The sequence below is a fragment of the Sinohyriopsis cumingii genome, chromosome 1 (genome assembly GCF_028554795.1).
Source record: "Sinohyriopsis cumingii isolate HCF-2022 chromosome 1, ASM2855479v2, whole genome shotgun sequence".
NCBI classification, from domain to species: Eukaryota; Metazoa; Mollusca; class Bivalvia; order Unionida; family Unionidae; genus Sinohyriopsis; species Sinohyriopsis cumingii.
In genome coordinates this window covers 187,686,488-187,704,114 of record NC_142961.1, presented here as the reverse complement: position 1 = coordinate 187,704,114, position 17,627 = coordinate 187,686,488, and the positions used below count along the sequence as shown (strand labels likewise).

Sequence of the window (17,627 nt, the reverse complement as noted above, 5' to 3'; positions counted from 1 at the left end):
ATTATTCAAATTTATTTCATTGCTCAGAAAGATCTATGTTGTTAAGAATTTGGCAGTCGATGAGTTATATATTATTTACCTTTTGCGTTGACTTTGGTAATACTGAGCTACTGAAATACTGAGAGAGAGATATAAATATAAATGTTTCTTTAAAATTAGGAAGATCTTGAGTACATATAAATAATATTACGACGGAGTTTTTTTTTAACAAAGTTTAATAAAATAGTATTCCACTTTGACTATTCGAGAGGGATTATGTGATAAGCAGATTTGCATGAAAAAATGAACCCATTTACTGATTATCCAATGTCACGTTTGCAATTTGATGTTGAAATAAAAACGAAAATAAAATTCCAATGACTGCTTCAATGCTATCATCAAACGTTTATTTTAGCAAAGAATTTTTATGGCGACTTTTTTGTACACGTATGCACACAAAGACATAGTAGCATTTCCTTGTATCTCTGTACTCCATTCATATTGATAAATCTAATTTCACAATGTGAAATTGATCTGAGCAAAATATCTTACTTCCTGTTCAACTTGCTCAGACTACATGCGATTCTGAGCGATGAAAACTCCTCCCTTTCATCCAAACTACCCACCTGTAAACTACTATAGTTTGACCTTTTTAAGAGATATGGGATAAATAAGCCCGAAAAAAGAAAAACAAATGTTGGAAATATACTAGGAACACAGTTTGGCAGGTTGCATGTACTCATACAGAAGTTAATATCTAAGTCAATGGCGGAAGAAAACACGCACTTGCCTCAAGCTGTTAATATTTACATTGTAGTGCTTTAGGGCATTGTTAGGTTTAAACTTAATCATAATGGCAAAGATTGATTTTATGCAGAGAAGAGACATTGTGTTGCAATCTGGACTAGGTATTTCAAGCATGATGCAAGCTAATCCTGCATTCTTCACATTCACACTCGTTATCAAAAGCTACAGTGGTTAGCGTGACATTATCCTGGACCAAATGGTGTGGGTTCTAATTAAGCCATCGGCGATAAAAGGAAATATATGTAGATTTCATCTTAGATAGAATAAAAGGCTCATTTGCATAGTTATAACTCTCTTTGACTGCATGATTCCACTACCTTGGCACATCCTTCTGGAAGGAAAGTAGAACCAGTTACGTTGGATCTAAATAGGGATCATTTGGGTCTGTGACTGAAATGCCCAACAAAGAAAATTAAAATATAGTGCAAACAAAAAAGAACACTTGTAAAGTCATCAAGGATTAAACGAATTTCATAATGCATAATGGATAATGGAAAGTCGATAAAGGACCAGTATAAAAACCAAGGGAGAAGATAGAGGAATAAAATTTTATTTTTTATCTTATCTATCATGGTCCCAACCACCACAAACGCCACGTGTATCATCATTTAAACTTGAGGAAAATTCCATAAACTTGATATCCAATGAAGTCAAGGTGATATGTGTGATTTTCATCCTATACAAACTGTATATTCCATTTTTACCACATTTCTTACTCTTACATTCCCTGTAACTTCATAGTGTTTCTATTAAATATTGTAAGTGGCCATGGATAGAGTTGTGTATGCAGGATTAAAAGACAATAATGACATCGCGTGCTCTTTATACTACGGATTAGACCATCATCATCCCATCCTAATAGTCTACTACAATTTTTATCTGTTTCTATTTCTTTTTCTTCTTCTTCTTCTTCTTAGTATTATTATTAGTAGTAGTAGTAGTAGTAGTTGTGTTGCAGCTGAGCACGTTTAGTGTTACAACTGCAAGTTTAAAGTTGGAAAAGCGGTTTTGTTACTTTTGTTGAGATTCTACTGATAAGAACTCTGGCTGACTGATGCGTTAAATATATAACGTCATTGTGGTATATTCATTGTAAATTCAAATATCATTCGTTCGTTGCGAATTTGATTGTTTTCTTGCTCTAGAGTACATGTACTAAGACTGTTTAAGGAAGTAATATTTTCTTCTCATCAATATGATGTATATGCAGTTGTATATTCTAGCTTAGGACATATTGCTTTCAAATGGCTAAAACGCTTTCACTAAACACACTAATATGAAGAATGTAAAATCGTCTCAATGTGCTAGTATGAAAGAAAAGCATGTGCCATTCAATCTGTAATAATTTTACTATGCTATTCTAATGAAATATGAAATACATTAGAGTTAACTGCATATCTCTTTGTAGGTATTTGTTTTTATTTCGTAAAGATTTATGTTGCATATAAAACAAAATGCAATGAGGTTTAACTTTATTAATAGTTTCCTGTGTATATTGCTTAAAAGTAAACACTGTACTTTGCATTTACAGAACGAACGTGCTAAGTTATATATTTTGTATATCATTAAATAATGACTAAGTGAACACCTGATTCGGAAAGTTTTCATCAAATAGATAGTATTATATATACATTTATTATATGCTCATTTCTTTTCTCCGTTAACATTACATTGTCTGAATCGTTTAGTATTTTACGATATTGAACTCGCGCGTACTTCATATTGCACTCATAAATGAACTACTTTCTATTGTAAGCAAACAAAAGAAACAGACGCCAGCACTTTTGATTTGTAAACAAATCATGTACACTCGCATAGTAGGCGTTTTACGTTTTGGTTGATAAAATTTGCTTCTCAATGATCTAAAGCAGATGTCTCGTGGACTGCCACATATCAGCTGCTTTGCTACATACCGCGTTAACTTTTTTGAAACAGAGTTTCGGATTTAGGCAGGCGATAGACGCCAGATTTCAAATATGCTGGTAATAAGAATGGCAAAAACTATACTTAACAGTTTTACATCCTGAATTTCCTCAAAATGTACTATCTTAGTTCTGCTAATCCGAATTACATGAGTCATATAACGGGTTCTCAAGCTTGATTACACATTTTGAAATTGTACTTTAATTTCGACTACATTCCAAGTGCAATTACTTCCTGCTTACTGCACTCAAAATGAAATAAACATTATATTCCATAGCTTCTTTTAGATAATTGCAACTGAAAGACTTCTTATTTTCCCCACATTATGATTTCAAATATTCAACGAGAGAACATAAAGACACTTGGAGATTCAACACGCTGTTCCGTCGCCGTTGAAATCCATTCAATAATCACGAAAATTCGTAGAATCGACAAAAATACCAAATCTATTAATTCCAGATCAAAGAGAAATATTTTTGCAATGCGCATTTATTCACAACATGACTCAAAATTGAAATTGTAGGTAGACCAAAAAGCCATTTTTTGGCGGGAACGTTATGTCTAGCGCGCGACAAATTCAAATTTATCTGGGCGGAGCTATGTGCGCATTAATAATATTGTTGTGTAATGATGAATCTGAGCTTGTGTATTTAGTTTGGAGTACGGCAATCATTCAGTTACTTTGTTTCGTGTAGTGTATTTTTTATATACATAATTCAGATTTTGATAGAATAAGAACATGAGCATGTAATAAAAGGTTACTGCATTTGTATGGGAAAACATGAACTCTTTTTGTCGTGCAGTATTTCCATCAGAAAAACTCGTTCATATTTTCCCCATACAAATGCAGTAACCTAAAAATATCTGAACTCACACTTATTTTGATAACTATTGCTTTCTTGTCAGTAGAAATATTTAGTGCAATTACGCAACCTATCTACTGGATATCTCTATAATTGATAAAGCGTTCTATATACTAGATATTTGTTTTAAGAGTTTTCAAACAATGTTGAATAACATGCTACGCAAATTTACCTTTCCAATGACTTCGATATTTTTCGTCCTCTCCAGGATGAGCCAAACTCCAACAATACAGACGGCAAAAGTACAGCAGATCCAAAGACACATATTTGGTTGCTTCCAACGACAGAGGGACATTTTCGTTTTGCTGATGAGTCACCATATAAACGTTTGAACTCGGAAGGGCGGTTCAGTGATCTGTAAACGAAGATCAAATAGTGCGTCATTCATTGGTATTCAATTTCAGATGGAAACCCTCACAAATAGCTACCCTTTTAATGTGTTTACTTTTCACAGTCCTTACAGCAATGTCATCTAAACTCCAGCCAGGAATCGAATTTGTTGTTGTACTCTGCTTAATCCTTTAACAGTCAAATCGAATATGATGTTGATTGCTTAATCCTTTAACGCAATTGTCTACTCTGTCTGTTTAAAATACAAGACAAATTTGTTTTTGTTTTTCAATTTCTATTTTATACAGCATACTTTGTGTTGACTTAACACATTTCAGAGAGGTGAAAGAAGCGTTCTCAATAGTTTAGCATGAAAGCAATACTACCGGTATCAAAAGATTACGCATATTGTTGACATACATAAAGATCATTTAGCATTAAATATTTTCTCGTCGTTTTTATACCGAAACATCGGTCAATCGGAGACTACTGATAAAGGAAGGAACCTTAGTTAAGACAACTTGTCTATGATCATACAGCCTTATTTGCTTACACGAATATCAATCAAGTATGGGAAGTAATTTGACGAACTAACTCTCAAAGCCGATGTTCCTGTATTGCATCTCTCCACTGAAGACAACCAAAGAGTATTACATAAAAAGCAGCATCAAAGAGTACGAAATGATTTTCAAAAATAATGAGTTTCTAATATGAAAATACAAATGGTGGAAAAAAGAATGTACATCTAAAGACATCACTAGATGGAAAGAAATGTTACATACGAGAACAAAAAATATAGCTACTAAAATTTGCACAGTGTCCTTATCAGAGCAATAAATAATATTTGTATACATCCCATTAAATATATGAATTCGATTCGAACTACAGGCTGACACGGGACACAAAGTGAATGATTTAAAGCTATTTATTAAGGTTATGAGCACAATTAAAGGCAATGAAAATGATAAGTGCTTATGCAATCACTAGCCTACTAATACTGTCTTGCCACAGCCAGAGAAGACAGTCATCGCGCCACGTACACAAACCAACTTTGCATTTTGCAGGGCAAACATTTACCATGTACAATATAAACGGGTCCATAAAACCTTCAATGGTAAGAATACCACTAAAATATTAAAGTGAGTGGCCATAAGAGGACTTGTACGCCAAATAGATGAAGCAAAATCCAGTACGCCATTAATACCCTGAATATATGGAGATTTAGTAGAGTTGTTATCTCAGAACTTGTTTTGACATTTGACAATCCGGAACAGCATATGCATTGTTGTACACACACACACACACACACACACACACACACACACACACATATATATATATATATATATATATATATATATATATATATATATATATATATATATATATATATATATATATATATATATATATATATATAATCTGTATTAGCGTCCAGACCTTGTCGTCCGGAAAGGAAGGAAAGGATTAAATTCGTTACATGCTGTCAGTCCAGTTGTTTTACGACTGTCATCCCATAACACAATCTGAACCAGATACATGAGTCTGCAAATTGTTGACAACGTGTTCTGTTTGTTGACATCATGTTCTTACCAATATTTAAATCGCAGGCTAGTGAGGTAAAGAAACGACATCTATTTTACGGCCAAGTCTACGAATTGGATCATCAGAGATAAGACAAGGAAAACGAAGAATGATTGAAAGACCAGAACAAGACAAGAAAAACAAGTGGGAAATAAAGTTGATTTTATACTTTTTGATTTTGACTTTTAGGAAGAGACTGGAATCCAGATTCCTAACATTTGGGTGGATCTTGATCTACTGATAGTCTGGAATGTCTAGATAGTCTTACATTTCATGGTGTAACGATAGTCTTGAATCTCATTTCTACCACAATGATGGAACCCAAAATGTCTTTGAAATAGTTCTCATTAATCCCAAAATAAGGTGTTGTCCAGAAATCAGAGCACTTTGTAATTCCAGTGAATAGATCAAGTAAATAATATGTAGCGTATGATGTCTGAACACAGCTATGAAAGCTTCAACATACCGATCTTACAACAGGAATTAATTCTTTGGGAATAAATTACCTTTATATATATATATATATATATATATATATATATATATATATATATATATATATATATATATATATATATATATATATATATATATGTGTGTGTGTGTGTGTGTGTGTGTGTATTATATTTCCCTTGCCCCACGCTGGAATAGTGTTTTCGGGAAGACTAATGGTAAATTCCACTAACTCGTACACAAGTTAAGACCTAAAACTCAAATGTCTGTCAACATTTTGTGTACGATTGTATAATCATAACAATAGTCAGAATGCAATAAATACACCCACAACCATCCATCACAGAGAAAAGGCAAGCATACAAAATAAATGAAATATATATGATATAGCACTATTAGACTCGTAGGAGGATTCCAGAGGAACATGAAAATGTATTTTTGTGGCTCATACGCCTTCATAATTTCCTGACAGGGTTTAAACTCAGCTGACAATAACTGAGTCGAAGATGAGGTACTTCATTACAAGAACGGTAAAAAAATACCCTATAACCATTGCTCATAATTTCTTGAGATATTGTTACACGCACACGGGTATTTACTTGACCGAGCGGTTGTCAAACCCTGGCGCGATTCTCGCTAGAAGTCATAAGTTTATCCCGACTTTCCAAAGACTTCCATACAACTTCAATTGTAAATTAGAAAGCCCGACGTGTCCATTCTACACCTAAATTTTCCTCTAATTAATGCAAGACCACAGATAAACCAAACTTCCAACTATCTATCAACCGCACCTCTGCGTGTAGTACTCCTTAACAATGGGAACTATTTTAACTCCGCCACCTTAGGCCAGTCAATGCATCCCTAACAATGGGAACTATTTTAACTTTGCCACCTTAGGCCAGTCAATGTATGCTTTCCAGGCACATTTCGCCAATATAACTGCACCATATTTGCCCACATGGCGACATAAACGGTGTCTGCCAAGTCCCTTTTTATTTATTCCCTTGTGTAATTTACCGGTTTAATACCGTAAGTACTGTCCTTGCAGTCACGCTACCAATGTATACCACTAGATTTTAATATGGGCTATTTTACGACAGGGAAATTCATTCGGTTTTGGTCGGAATTCACTACTAGCGAACCAGGACATCATGGAAACCACTAGCACTTCACTCCGTGACGTTTACTCCTAATAACTAGCTCATTATTTCGGGCTAGGAATATTTGCATGGCGCCGAATTCCAATAATCACACAAGTAATCACAAATCTAAGAATTGATTAAAACGGGGCGCTATAACCAAGTGCGCATACTCTAAATTTACTACAATATTTTAAAATATTATTCAGAATAAGGAATATAATTTCACCTAGACACCCTAAATGGAGTCAAACTTATATACATGCAGTTGGGGAAAGTACAGTCTAAAGAATCATTGGCTATGCCTCTGAGTAAATGCCTTAAACATTTGGAAATATAAAATTGGCAGAAACTTATTTTCCACATTTCTTCGGTAATAAAGCAAATCAGCACGTCGTGCGAAGCTCCATTACTACGACTCGACAGTATGGAACCAAACCAACGAGACATTTTTTAAACTTTTAACCGATCCTTCCGAATATGTTGAATAACATGGAAGAGATTGTGAGATAGAGTCGATATGTTGTGGGTATTATTTGATGTTACGTTGGAGAATTTGCAGCTATGTATGGATCAGTGGTATAGAGGTCGATTAAATCAAGATATCATTATTACCAAAGCGTGTAGATTAGTGTACCACATGACACTCATGCCCACGAATAACCTACCCATCATACCACCTCAGTGATATTAGTCTGTCAGTCCTCGACATTCATCCAAAGTTTACGGGTAACATTTTCGCCCTTTAAAATGAGGTTAACTTCGTGTGGGATTTCAGATTAAACTTGCCGTCTAGAACACAATGAACGTGATATTGTAATACAGCTGGACATTTCATCATCTTCTGACAAGCGGACTCGACATATCCCCCCTTTTCTCTCTCTCTCTCTCTCTCTCTCTCTCTCTCTCTGGTAAATATCCCAAACTCCCCACAAAAATCACATATCTATATCTCTCCTCATCGGTCTCTCTTTTCTCTGTCTCTGTCACTGTATCCACCTCTTTCTTTCTCTCTCTCTCTCTCTCTCTCTCTCTCTCTCTCTCTCTCTCTCTCTCTCTTATGATGTATATTTCATTTGGCTGGTTTTTGACCTTTTTTAATTCATTTTCTGCTATGGATAGTTGAATTTTGCACTTGACTTTGTCCAGAAGCAGGTTGACTGTCTTCTTGACTTGAGACATTGATGATGTTTTTATTTTAGTAAAAAAATTATACAAAGCTAATATTTTCTCACTGAGTGCGGGTTATATATAAGGAACGTTATTTATACAAGTAAACATTTTTATTAGGGAATTCCCCAATAAAATACCTTGTCTAACTGATGTTTGCTAAATTCTGTATGAAAATTCCATTAAGACATAGTATTTCCAGAAAATGGCAATTGTGACCTAATTCAATTTTTTATCTAGAAATCATTAATTTGTGCTGTAAGATATTGGAGCTTTATTGTTGTGTGCAGTACTTGATTTGGATAATTATTTATTCAAATTATTATTATCTGGGATCAGAAAGTGCTCGTTAATATTTTTGGACAGAGACATTCAATTGGAATTCAAGCAAGGACACCATGGCTTATATTATTGTAATTCATCTAAAGACTGTTAAAATATCACAGGCTACAACAAGCAAATCAACACCTTCAGCGCTGGATCTTATTTCGAACACCATTGGAATTTATTTAGAACTATATTCATTAGGACTGCTGATACAATTCTTCAGACTATTTGGGAGTTAATTCATAATATTGTAAGTTCTTTTAAATGTTCATGTTGTATTGTATGAAATATAAATTATGCGTTGAATTTTACAAAAAATGTTTAGTTTTCGCTCTTTTATATTACTTAAAGTTCATAAGAGTTCTAATTGTTTGTTTTATATGGTCCTCTCTCTCTCTCTCTGTTTATACATACATACATACATACATACATATATATATATATATATATATATATATATATATATATATATATATATATATTAAAAATTAAAAATAGCATAGGTTTAAAGTGTTTGCATAAAGCAATTTGATATACCAATACTGTTAGTTTATCAACGTGTTATCTGCCCATGGTCCATAAATATGCACATATATGTATAAACAATGTTTCAACAGTACGCTATCGCGTCTTTGCTGTTTAAAGCAATGATGAAATTCCACTGATAGTTGACGTAAAAAATGAACATTAATAATCCATATTTCTTAAATGCATTAAATATGGCAATTTGGTATGTGTGACAATCATTATTGCTACCATGTGTATCAGCGAAATTTTTGAAATTGTTTTAATGATTTTTTTTCCTTTTGGGCTATGTCATATAGGAAATAATTGTGGTTGTTTTTTTGTTTTTTTTTAAATAAACACGTGTTGGATGCTTTAAAGCAAGCAATAATTGTTCTTTCTATTACATATATACTAATCACTGCGTGCAGAGATCGGGACTAAGCATTATTCTCCATAATTTGCATTGCATCTAGCTTCCATCTTTCAGCTGACAATATTTTTTATATTTATTTTTACTTTTCTATATATATTATTTTCATATTTTAAATTTATCTTTTATTTTTATTTTTATTTTTACGTTCCATAGTTAATAGCTACATCAATCTAGTAATTTCTGTGTTACAAAATCGGTGATAAAAGATATAGATATATTCTCTGAGTATGTATTTCATATAGTATTAACATTAATGCATGACCTATCCAGATTTCCAGTCTTGGCAATCAAATCATAACTAACATAATATTTTGTTTCCAAACAAGATAGAAATGGTTAAACTGTAAATCTTCAAAAATTGTAATGTATTAAGTAGTATCTATGGCTTACCCAACCTAATCACACCCACGTGACTCCATTATATGTTGCATTAAAGCAAGTATTCAGTTTGATATAAATGTCGGTATATTCGAAAACATTGAAACATAATTTAACATAATGGTAAAACTCAATCGAAAAACACTTTCATTCAAATAAAGCATATCTAATACAATTAATCATAACCTTACAGTTTCTCTCACCGTCATCCTCCCCTCAACTCACCCATTATGGCTGAAATCGACAGTACAGCTTAATGATACTTTAAACAAACACCATATCTTCTTCGACTGACAAATTTGTGACTAGTACAACGAAAACGCAGGTGGAACACAGCTGGAAATAACTGGTTGAATGTTGTTTCTTTATTGCCAAAATATTTTTGAATTATTTTTCCACTGATATTGGTCATTCGACGGTGCGTGCCTGGATGGAACATCATGAGAGTCAAGGAACCAGGCTGTCTCTATGCGCTGGCTGGTCCGTCAGCTTATCAGTTCTCTCTCTCTCTCTCTCTCTCTCCGCAATTTATTTAGATTTACAGTTGTGCCATTTCCATCTTGGGTAGCAAATTGATATTTTGCTAGTTAGGGTGTGATACCCAGGGACTGAAAATCTGGATAGGTCAAATGTTAATATTAATAATACTTTAGATACATAGCCACTGACTGACTATATGGATAGGTCATGTGTTAATATTAATAATACTTTAGATACATAGCCACTGACTGACTATATGGATAGGTCAAGTATTAATATTAATAATACTTTAGATACATAGCCACTGACTGACTATATGGATAGGTCAAGTATTAATATTAATAATACTTTAGATACATAGCCACTGACTGACTATATGGATAGGTCAAATGTTAATATTAATAATACTTTAGATACATAGCCACTGACTGACTATATGGATAGGTCAAGTGTTAATATTAATAATACTTTAGATACATAGCCACTGACTGACTATATGGATAGGTCAAGTGTTAATATTAATAATACTTTAGATACATAGCCACTGACTGACTATATGGATAGGTCAAGTATTAATATTAATAATACTTTAGATACATAGCCACTGACTGACTATATGGATAGGTCAAGTGTTAATATTAATAATACTTTAGATACATAGCCACTGACTGACTATATGGATAGGTCAAGTATTAATATTAATAATACTTTAGATACATAGCCACTGACTGACTATATGGATAGGTCAAGTGTTAATATTAATAATACTTTAGATACATAGCCACTGACTGACTATATGGATAGGTCAAGTGTTAATATTAATAATACTTTAGATACATAGCCACTGACTGACTATATGGATAGGTCAAGTATTAATATTAATAATACTTTAGATACATAGCCACTGACTGACTATATGGATAGGTCAAGTATTAATATTAATAATACTTTAGATACATAGCCACTGACTGACTATATGGATAGGTCAAGTGTTAATATTAATAATACTTTAGATACATAGCCACTGACTGACTATATGGATAGGTCAAGTGTTAATATTAATAATACTTTAGATACATAGCCACTGACTGACTATATGGATAGGTCAAGTGTTAATATTAATAATACTTTAGATACATAGCCACTGACTGACTATATGGATAGGTCAAGTATTAATATTAATAATACTTTAGATACATAGCCACTGACTGACTATATGGATAGGTCAAGTATTAATATTAATAATACTTTAGATACATAGCCACTGACTGACTATATGGATAGGTCAAGTGTTAATATTAATAATACTTTAGATACATAGCCACTGACTGACTATATGGATAGGTCAAGTATTAATATTAATAATACTTTAGATACATAGCCACTGACTGACTATATGGATAGGTCAAGTGTTAATATTAATAATACTTATGATACATGCTCAGAAAAAAGAGTTTACTCTTTAATAACCAATTGTTTTTGACAAAGAAATTATTATATTAATGAAGCCACCAAGTTTTCATACAGACTGTGTATTATATTAATGAAGCCACCTAGGTTTAGTGCAGACTTTGTATTATATTAATGAAGCCACCTAGGTTTCGTACAGACTGTGTATTATACTAATGAAGCCACCTAGGTTTCGTACAGACTGTGTATTATATTAATGAAGCCACCTAGGTTTAGTGAAGACTGTGTATTATATTAATGAAGCCGCCTAGGTTTAGTGCAGACTGTGTATTTTATCAATGAAGCCACCTAGGTTTAGTGAAGACTGTGTATTATATTAATGAAGCCACCCAGGTTTAGTGAAGACTGTGTATTATATTAATGAAGCCACCTAGGTTTAGTGCAGTCTGTGTATTATATTAATGAAGACACCTAGGTTTCGTACAGACTGTGTATTATATTAATGAAGCCACCTAGGTTTCGTACAGACTGTGTATTATATTAATGAAGCCACCTAGGTTTAGTGCAGACTGTGTGTTATATTAATGAAGCCACCTAGGTTTAGTGCAGACTGTGTATTATATTAATGAAGCCACCTAGGTTTAGTGCAGACTGTGTATTATAAGTAGTAAATGGGGATACCCTAGCGACAATGGGAATTAGCATTACAAACACCCCTGGGACAATTTGGCGACAAGGGAAAATTAACATGGAGAAAAATCGTGGGACAATCTGGCGACAAGGGAAATTAACATGGGAATAAATCGTGGGTCACTCTAGCGACAAGGGGAATTTAACATGGAACTATAGTGTGGGTCTGTCTAGCGACAAGGGGAAATTAACATGGGAATAGAGTTTGAGTTTGTCTAGGGACAAGGGGAATTGAAAATGGGATTTTTTTTAAAATTTAAATTTAAATTTAAATTTAAAGAAAGGGGTAGGCAATGGAAAGGCTATCTCTTTTCGAGAAATATGGCTGGCCCTGAAAAGGGCCTTTGGGTTTTCTTCTTCTTCTGCTTCTAATTTCTTCTTTTTCTCCACCAAGTTCTTATTTTATCTCCAACACTCTTTCTCTTCTTCTCTTTCCTTTTCTCCTGCTCTTCTTTCTTCTTCTTCTCTTCCTCCTCTTCTTTCTTCCTCTTCTCATTTTCTTCTTCTTTTTCAATCTTTTCGTTCCATTTGCTTATTCTTATTCTTTCCTCTTCATCCTCCTTCTCCTCTTTTATCTCTTTCATGACACCACTAATCTTGTCCTTTACCTTATTTAAGTTATTAATTTCCATCTTTACACGATGGGGACTATAGGAATAATGGTCTTCAACCAGTCTTATTAACATCTGCTCCATCATTCCTAAGTTGTCTAAAACGTCTTGTAATGTTTGTATTTTGTCCATTTGGTTAGAAGCCATCTTCTTTTTTTATTCTTCGCAGAATGGTTTGAACGACGAATACTGTGGGTTCTTATACTTAAAGCGCGTACGTGAAGGAAAACATCCCCCTAAAACGTAAAATTGATCTTACCTAGATCATGACCAAACAACGCGCGAACGTGAAGGAAAACATCCCCCTACTTTTTCATTTTATATAATAAAACCCAAACTATACCTTCTCATTTCATATAATAAAAACCCAAACTATACTCTCCACATACGCTAAGAAACAATAAACAAAATCCATAATCTACTATCCACACAATCTTACGTGAGCGCTTACAAAACCCAAACTATACTCTTCACATACGCTAAGAACAATAAACAAATCCATAATCTACTATCCACACAATCGTACGTGAGCGCTTACAGAACCCTAACTATAGTCTTCACCTACGCTAAGAAACAATAAAGAAACCCATAATCTACTATTTCCACAAACATACCTTAGCTCTTACAAGCACCAACACACAAACACATACCCTCACACTATCTTAAAAAAGAGTTAGTGTTTATAATCACACTACTCTACCTACACACATTGGCAAATCGATCGTTATTTCTTTTCTAGAGTATTGGGTAGCCCTGAAAAGGGCTGTTTTATTTGGAACTTCATGGACACGTGGTTAATGGTGGCACCTTCCAGGCCTGGCGCCACATACACATCTTGTCCTCCAGTTACTTTTTACCTTTTTGGGGGAGAGAGCAGAGTCAGGATATGTCGCTTCAGAATCCCAATTTTCGCTCTCTGGGATTCTGAAATTTCTTCTTCTTCTCTCCTTTTCCTCCTCCTCCTCTTCTTTGTATCTTCTCTCCTCCTCTTTGTATCTTCTTTCCTCTTCTTCTTTATATCTTCTCTCCTCCTCTTCTTTGTTTCTTCTTTCCTCCTCCTCTCTTATCCTTCCCTCCTCCACAGTGGCTTCCGCGGCCAGTTCATTTAATATGCGCCTGGCATATTCCAGATGCACATGAAGTTCCAACAGTTTCTCCAGTCTCGTGTTCATTTTTGGTGTTGATCAATCAACAAGGGTAGCTGGACTGCCGAACGAGTTTCAATTTATAGTGAAAGCGCGGACGTGAAGGAAAACATCCCCTAAAAACATAAAATTGATCTTACCTACATCATGACCAAAAAACAACAACGCGCGGACCTAAAAGAAACACTCACTCACTTTTTATGCTACCCATCACTATTTTAAATTTTTTTTATAAATCACTTCAATAGACTATCCACATACGCAAAGCAATCCAATCTAACCCCAAATTTACACCTCAAACACAAAAAAAGACATCATTTTAATCTACTATCCATACCAACTTACTTAACCACTTACAAACACAAACACACAAACACATACACTCTCACTGTCAATAAAGAATTAGTGTTTATTTTCACACTACTCTACCTACACACATTGGCAAATCGATTGTTATTTCTTTTCTAGAGTATTGGGTAGCCCTGAAAAGGGCTGGTTTTTTTTGTTTGCTATGGCATTCTTTTTAGTTTCTAAGAATGCGATTTCCTCTGAGGATAGACTTTCTGGCGATAGGTCTGCTTCTTCGGAAAGAGAAGAAGAACTCTTTGGTGTCGATACGACAATCGACAAAGCCTCTGTAAGCTTCAGGTTGCTGCTGCTGCTCTTGTTGTTGTTGTTGCTGCTGTCTCTGAAGTCTGTACTTCTCTGTCCGTTCTTCTTTTTCCCTGTTCATTTCTTCTCTGAAGAGCTCTTCTATCAGGTCTTCAGTGATTTTTAACATTCTCACATTCTCTATTTCTTCTGGCTTTGGTATCAGACTGTGTCTGACCCTATGCAAATTCACGTAGGCTTCGTTGAGTTTAGCTAGTTTGGAGCACATCTTCTTAGGAGGATGATTCGACAATGGATGGTTAGACTGGAAACAACCCGGTTCTTAAAGTCAAAGCGCGGAGGTGAAGGAAAACATCCCCCACACGGTTTTTGAGTCGCAACGTTTAGTGAGTGTCATGAGAGGGATAGTAAGAAATGAAAGAGCATCAATCCAACATTCTTATAGCTAAACAAAAGAGAAAGGCATTTTTTTCAAAACACAACATTTTTTATTCAAAAATCACTTAACACTAAACAACAACTCTAACATTTTTAACAATAATCCAACAATATAACATCAAACAATTTTTTCAAAACACAACATTTTTTATTCAAAAATCACTTAACACTAAACAACAACTCTAACATTTTTTAACAACAATGCAACACTAAAAGTTTCTCCACTAGGTAAAGAGGGATAACAGTCTTCCATGGTTTCTAGTAATCTAGGATGACTTCTCTCAAACTGTTGATTTCTATGGTATTATCGAATTCTGCATACAGGATGACGTTCACCGTTTCATCAGGGTCTCGGTCTTTAAACTGAATTTCCACACGAATCTGGCCGGATTTTATAGGGTGGAAATGTCCCTCGTCGCTGCCTTGGTCTGGAGTGAAATCGAAAGCCCACAAAGAGTAGCCTCCTGCATAATCCTCGTACGTAATACCGTGACTAGTATTGGTTCCTAACTGTCTGGTGGCTTCGTACAAGGACAAATACGATCTCAAGTAATTCTTCTTTATAAAGTCAGGTTCGAAAGGTCGGGTACACAAGGTCTTGCCATCGCGACTGACTTCGATTTTGGACACGCCAAAGTGTTGAAAGTAGAAAGGATTTTTTTCGGCAGCTCCGTTGAAGGCTGTATTCTCGACGATACCAACGATCAAACGTTTGGGTAACTGTCCTTGGAACAGATGATCTTCGATCATGGATCGCTGTCCCTTGGGAATGGTGAAGGTTTTCACTTCCACGCGTCGTATGGGATACTTGGCGGTCGTTCTGCTCAACGTCTGACTGATGTCGTTTCCCACTTTAGGTAACACTTCCACACGGCGTACGTAGAGTCTGGCTTCTAGGATTTTGGTTTTGTAACCGTCACTATCAGCCATCAAATGGAAAGCGGCACTGCTACGATTCAGTCTCAGGCGGACATCCACCCCGTTCAGCAAATACTTTTCTTGCAACCACATGTCCAAATGCAAACGATCCAAACTTCTAAACTTGTGTCGGCTCCCGTGATTCTCTTTCTTCGTTCTACAACTCCATCATTGTTGTCTTTCTTTTCATCAGTTTCCAATATTTCAAGCTTGGTAGGTTCGTCAGCTTACCATACCACACAGGCATTGAGATGAGTGTTCTTGGCATCTATTCCGTACGTCAAGAGATTTTCCAGGTAGGCACGATAAGGGTAAGTATCCATGCTGCTACTGACCAGTTTGTTATTCAAATACAAGTCCACTCCACTGAACAAGGAATGCATGAAATTGTTGACGGGAGCTACTGCTTCATCGTCTATAGCACCTCCAGTCTTATCTAGAATTTTGACTTTCAGGTACAAGTAACTGCTATTCAGATCGATGTAATCTTCGGGCTGTCCTTTGATTTCAAACTCGATGGGAGCGGAATCGGTCAGTGAGGAGACGGGGTGAAATTCCACCCACTGGGATTCTTGCATCGTCATCATCGTGGGGGGCATGGCAAACAGATCCAGTTCCGTCTTGGAACAAGCGCAAGATTCTCGGTGCATCATTTTTTTTGGTCTCTTTTCTCAATAATCGAAAACGTCTAAGTCTCGAACGGTTCTTCTTTTCTTGGCCTTTCTCGCTTGAAGTCTGGTGAAAGGGTGTTTTCTTCGTCGTCTCTTTCTGCCTTGTCCTTGCTGAATGCCTGACTCGGTAGCGTGCAGGGCATTTATAGGTGTTTCTCGTTGGCCTAAAATGTCTTTGCCCGTTTGCAGCAAGACATTTTTGCCTGCCCTCATGAAGGCTTCTTTAGGGTTTTGTTTGTCGATGATGACATTTTGGAGAAATTCTTTGCCTTGCGTCAGTGCCGCATCATTCAAGGCGTGCAATCCGCGTGTCACCATCGGTTTCAACACCGGGGCCACTGAACGAAAGGCCGATTTTAACATATCTCCTAAGCCGTGTCCTCGCTGTCGAGCAACCCCTCGGTACACTGGATACATGACTTAAGAGTCGTGAGAAAACCGTTGTCGAAAATGGAGTTTCACCGTGACTTTTCCTTTGGTGAATGGAATATTTTGTCCCAGATCTCCTTTTATAGCAATGTTGACCGTTCAGTTCTACCGGGGCACGAAATAACTTGCTAAAAGACTCGTTGTCGTAAACGATGGGTAATTCGTTTTTCTTGATCATGGTCTTTCTCATGTCCATGTCTCCGCCCAACATGTCAAACAATTCAGGACAAAATAAAATGGACAGGATTTTACTCCGTTCAAATTTCATCGACGAGCTGCTTTGTGGTACTCCATGGTGACATTTTTGTTGACATGCTCCAAAGCTTTCAG

The 17,627-nt window shown here is 35.4% G+C and overlaps 1 long non-coding RNA gene across 2 annotated transcripts in view; it reads right to left on the bottom strand.

The window, feature by feature from the left end:
• Positions 1-538: 538 nt before the first annotated feature.
• The window catches only part of LOC149808545 (uncharacterized), a 52,898-nt gene continuing 35,809 nt past the window's right edge, over positions 539-17,627 (bottom strand). For both annotated transcript variants that reach the window (XR_016419838.1, XR_016419839.1), the window contains exons 2-3: positions 3,745-3,927; positions 539-1,176 (exon numbers count right to left, since the gene is read on the bottom strand). This is a non-coding gene — a long non-coding RNA (uncharacterized LOC149808545). The remainder of the gene's footprint in view (positions 1,177-3,744; positions 3,928-17,627) is intronic.